The sequence below is a fragment of the Centropristis striata genome, chromosome 16 (assembly GCF_030273125.1).
Source record: "Centropristis striata isolate RG_2023a ecotype Rhode Island chromosome 16, C.striata_1.0, whole genome shotgun sequence".
NCBI classification, from domain to species: domain Eukaryota; kingdom Metazoa; phylum Chordata; class Actinopteri; order Perciformes; family Serranidae; genus Centropristis; species Centropristis striata.
In genome coordinates, this window is record NC_081532.1 from 30074508 (window position 1) to 30080511 (window position 6004).

Sequence of the window (6004 nt, forward strand, 5' to 3'; positions counted from 1 at the left end):
CTGCATCAGTTGCATTATAATTGTACTAAAAAGTTCAAGTAACACACGTACACATTTATTATTATTTAGCCTAACAAAACTCTTTATATTAAAGGGGTACTCCAGCATTTTAGCATTGCACTTCCATGAAGTTGGGGAACTTACTAGAGAGATAAAACAATAATAATAATAAAAAAAGTAGAGATATCCTGACATTGACCTCTTAGTATGTACTGCAGCTGCCCTTACACAGTACTACAGTACAGTAATACAGTCATGGAAAAAAATATTAGACCAACTCTTGTTTTCTTCAATTTCTTGTTCATTTTAATGCCTGGTACAACTAAAGGTACATTTGTTTGGACAAGTATGATGATAACAACAAAAATAGCTGATAAGAGTTTAATTTAAAAACGGATATCCAGCCATTTTCCATGGTTTTCTTGATAATAACCAAAATCATTATCAAGAAAAAAACATGTTAAATGTCTAGATATCAGCTCTTAAATTAAACTTATCAGCTATTTGTGTTGTTATCATTATATTTGTCCAAACAAATGTACCTTTAGTTGTACCAGGCATTAAAACTGAACAAGAAATTGAAGAAAACAATAGTATAATAATAATTTCTACGACTGTACTATAGTAGTATGGGTATGTGAACACACCCATAGTTCTTATGAAATGGGTAAACCTCCAAACGTGTCTAATCCTACGTTTCCCATAATGCAAGAGTTCTATTCTGACTTGTGTGTCCAAAAATATTTTTCAAACAGTGATCAAGCCAATTATTTGGGTAAACATTTCTATATAGTGGGGACAACAGCCAGCAATATGTAGGTTAGAAGCAGAAACTACCTTCAGCTCGCTGTTTTAAAGGCTTCAGCCTCACTTCTGTGTATTTCTTCGCCCCGAGTCGTAACACGTGAAATGCCACAGGTGGCTGCGGGCTGAGCGCCAAGTTATCAGCAGGACACCTTAGCTGGCAAGTTCAAGGCTGTGATATTTACCTCAATTACCCAGCATGCAACTGAGGCAAATTATATGCAGATCATCATCTGTAAATAAGAGATAGTGCTCTTCCCCTCGCGTAAATTAAGTAACAACCCTCAGAAGCAAACACAAGACGCATTTGTCTCCCTGGTTTCTAATATAGTAAACTTGGCAGTCATTTCTTTTTTTATCTCCGGGCAAATTGGACTGCCATGGCACGGTGGCACATATTGGACGACGCTGTTAATTCCTCACTATTTCTGTCTTGTGTGGTTCGTCACTATTTGTTGAGACTGTTTTCCTTCCCAACACTGTGCTGATATTTTGCTGTAAACTCGGTCCACCTTCATTTCTCTTTCCATGTCCAAGGTCAAACACCTCACACTCCCTTTCCATCCATGCAATTTGATACCGTCAAACAAAAGCATCACATTTTTTTGTATATTTTTAGCTTTCGGTGAGCTTTGCAGCGCTAACATTACACAATTCAAGCTGTATGCAGTGCAGTTTGAAGAGGATTATGATTATATCAGGCCTATTTACTATTTCATGTGGCTCTTGATGATACTTTGTACTCAGCCTACTCAGCTTATTACTTTCTCAATGAATAACAAATGAGTTGTCAAATAAAAGGCAAATAAATACAGGCTAAAGAGAAGCTGGTACAAATATTTTATTAGAACATATGAAGGGAAAATAGGTTTGGAAAATCAAGCATTAAATTCAAACAGAGTGTACCTCTTTGAGCCTCTGATGCCCTCTTTCTCTCATCTGCTCTTACAGAAGCATGTGGCGTCTTGCCTACTCATCCAAACAAGGGGACAAATGACTTTAATTATGGAGTAATTGCAGAGTCTTGTGTTAATTAAATCTTTATCAGTTCAAGTAAGTGGATTTCTCCCACATGGAAACCATGCAGAGACGTGCTGTCTTGCCCCCCCCCCCTCCTGCTCTGTCTAAACTCTCCACCAACACCACAGTCTGACACCATCTTTCATTCCCAGCCTCACCCGACTCTCCCTCTCGCTCTCACCCTGGGTCTCGAAATGATTGGGATTAGCATCATTTGGGGGGAAGGGGGTTGTTTTACCAACTCTGTCAGTAGCCAGCTGTTTCTTCAAAACACCATAACAAACATGATAGAACCGGCGTGAGGCAGTGTCCTCCGCTGGAAAATGAGATACAAGATTTATCTTAGGTTCCTGGTGTTTGACAAAATTGAATCCTCTCATTTTAATTGCTCTCGACTAGGTGTGCTGCTCCAGGCGATGGAAACAGGAGCTCTGTATGTTGTCCCTTGTTCTCTTCAGACTATTATGTTCCATTGTGCAAAATGCCGATTATGATTTGCTTTATCCTTGTCATCTATCTTATTTAGGATCATTTAGGTAGCCACATGTTACAAAGGAACAGCAGTCAGCCCTGTTATTACGTGTGTTTGAGTCCCCTGCTTCTTGTAATGAGAACGGGATCACAGAGGAGAATTAATCTCTCTGAAGACTTACTCACTGGTTCAAGGCCTTGTTGCATTTAGGGGAAAATGCAGGAAAATTGACTTGTTTTGTTGATTTTTGGCAGCCCAGTTTTTGATCCAAAGGTTTGGAATATTTTTGCAAACACTTGTCGTGTGCCTTGAAGCTTTCACTTCACACAGTTTTTGCACAGAATATTTTTGCATGGTTTTCTGAGTAAAGGACGACAGTGACGATTTGTATCACATTGTGCCTAAAATCCTTTTGTACAGGGACTCACTGTATTATATTGTGTCTAAAATGTGTGATGAGTTATGTTGCTTATGGGTGTGTCATGACTTCAATTCTAAATGGAAATTTAAATCATCAAAATAATAAGAAGGATCGGAAAAGTTGAACATATGGCCAGAAAAACATGTCAGTCTTATGATCTGTTGAACTTTACAAATCAATACTCAACCGTCCAACACTGGCATAGCATTCAAAACACTGACAAAAAAACGTTGAAATCAAAAACTGAATCGAATCGTGACCTTAAAATCGAAAGAGTAATCGAATCATAGATTTGGAGAATCGTCACACTCCTAGTTTTACCCCAGGCAAAGCCAACTAAGCACTGTTTCTCTTTGCCTGCGTCACACATGCAGAAATGCAAAGTTTCTGATCTTTTTAACATCTACAGTGTGTGCATTTTGGCTCGTGGACACTCTCAGTGAGCTACTGTTTAGCAGTGCGAATGTTTACGGGACGATGAATGGGTGTAATATGGCTGGGAAGCAGATTCAAAAGGGCTTAACTGGATTACAACTCATTTCAAGGATGCTTAAGGTAAGATTAAAACAGATATGTGGTAAGTGAGGAAAATACAAAATCAAATAGATTGAATTTCACTCACTGGTCTCGTAAGCCACTTGCTCATGCATGGCGATCAATCGTGTGTGCTTTTTGTTTGCAGAGTTAAAAAATCAGATGCCTTTCCATGTGAGACAATATGTAGATTGTTTGTGTTAAAAAAACGATTCAGCAAAGGAAACATATGCACATTTCAAACAACAGTTTTGCTCTGTTGGACCGTCACAGTTCACCATTAATGCCCTTTCTTATCTCATGCTACAAATCCCCAGAGCTGGAACATTAGAAGTCTCTAATCACACACACTGGCACACATTGGGTGTGTGTACATGCACTCTAGCACCACTCTCTCACACACACACATACGCAAAATCACACACCTCACATAGAAAAGATAATGAATTTAATACCATTGCTATTACAGTCAACTAATGTTTGTTAATAGCCTGGTGCCATATGGAACGAGGGCCTCAACCATGTGGGTAATTCCTCTTTTTGGACAAGCTGTCAATAAAGAGGCCTTGCATTTTGTGGATGCATGTGGTAGAAAAGAGGGGGGAGGATGTGCTTAATCCAGCAGACTCTCTAATGATTCCTCTGTGCCTCGAATGGGAGCTACAGGCCTCTGTGAATATACTTGCAGCTGTGTTTTATCTTTCCCATCAGAGCTGAAATATGTGTTCATATTAACACTCCATTGAGCATTTGTGCATGCTGTTCAGTTTGGCTGGGTGCGAGACTTTGGGTTTCTACGTGGCGGGGGCTAATGGAAGTGGTGGTTTTAGAGAGAAAACTTTATGACGTGCCTGATTACCCCCCACTCCCCTCCACCACCTCCCCGAATTCACTCCATCTCCTCCCCATATCCCTCTGGCAGCACTGCAGCCCAGCGGATAACCAAGCGTGGATTAGCAGTGACATCACACTGAAGAGATGGCTGAGCCCGAGTGTGAGAAAGGGTGAGTACTTGGGTGCGTGTGTGTGTCGGATGGGTGTGAGCGTTATGTGTGTGTTCAAGACTGATTAGACGATGAGGGTGGTGGTGAGAGGGAAGCGAGGATTAGAGAGCCATCTGAGAGTTGGCTAGGTGCTGACACCACTCCACCTCACCAAGGGCTCAATTTACTGAGGGATCAGACTCATTTATGGTGGGCTGGGATTATTATCAGTTCAATAGGGCAATTTCTTTATTACAGTCACCCTTCAACTTGTGAAATATGGACACTTGTGAGACATTTACGGTGCATGTATCTTGTTTCAGTTATAATCTACTGCTTTCCTGCTACGATTAATTGTATATTAGCAGCAGGTAAAGTAACAGCTCTAGTATAATACTGTTTAAATTAAGTACTCTCAGTATAAGATCTAAACGTTAGGTTTCAGAGGGAAATCAAATTGTCTGGCAGTGTACCACTTTGCTTCCCAATAAGACATCTATTAAGAATTTCAGACAAATCAACTCACAGGAGTTTAAAGAGGGCTATAGTGACTATGGCGTGGTGCTTTTTTTTATTTTTTTTTTAAAGGCTCCAAATCGGATGAGACAGGCAGCCATGTTTGAGTTTGGGTTTACCTGGGATGTCAACAGTCTTAAGCTGGCCCTGTGTATTGAACCCCTTGTAATGCATTGAGCATCATTCACCTGATTCTTCAACGGCACCACAGTCCACTGAGAAAACAGCTTTCGGCTGCATCTACAACAGCAGAACAATAGAGAAGAGAATGAAGCACACATTTAGTTGTAGCCTTAAACCAAACGTGAAGGATAAAGGGGGATTCTCTTTAAACATCTCAAAAATGTTTTCAATGCAAATAAATGCATGTTGCCTATTTAGCATTGACACTTGGTCAAATCAGATGACCCATACAAAAGCAGTACTCAACAAAGGAGTGCTGTTTGTATTTTACAACACATGGGTTGCTGTTTTTTTTGGTGTATGTTTTCATTGATGCTGTTTTTTTAAACATCTGAGACCAAATGGAGAACTTTGCTCTTGTAAAGCAAAAAGGAGCACCTACTCAAAATGTGTACCTTCTATTTTTAGTGTAAATAAAAAAATGAATAAAAACTCCATTATTCACGAACAACAATACAAAACAAAAACAAATATTAGTTAAATCACTATTAACAAAGCTGGAGATGAGTAATTTACTTTGGAACATATTTGGCTTATGGAATTGTTAAACTCAAATTACCCTTACAAAACTTTAAAGATTTGATCAAAATTGTAATTAAGTAATCCATGACAATATAAGATCTAATTGCACTTTTTAAAAAATATAATATAGTTAGGTTACTTATTTTTATGATTGCAAAAACCTGATTACATGTAATCTGTTACTAAAATATGGATATTATAAGGATATTAAAATTACCATTCCTCTGTGGACATTAGGGTTGGTTAACATCCATAAAAGTTTGGATGTAGAGTTCATTATTGACCTTGGAAAAAGCAGAAATTATTTCATACTTTTAAAATCCACACAAAATTACCTTTAAAAAACCTGATAAACACAAAGAAGTAAGAGTAGGCTGGAAAGGAAAATATGATGACACTAACATGTAGACAGGCTTAAGTATTTATAATTGTACCTATTTCCAGAGAAATGTACATGGTGATCTTCATTCTGCAGTCATTGGGTTTTCACAGGCAACACATCAGTGGGACAGTACACAGGGGTAAATTAATATTTATTCAGCTACAATG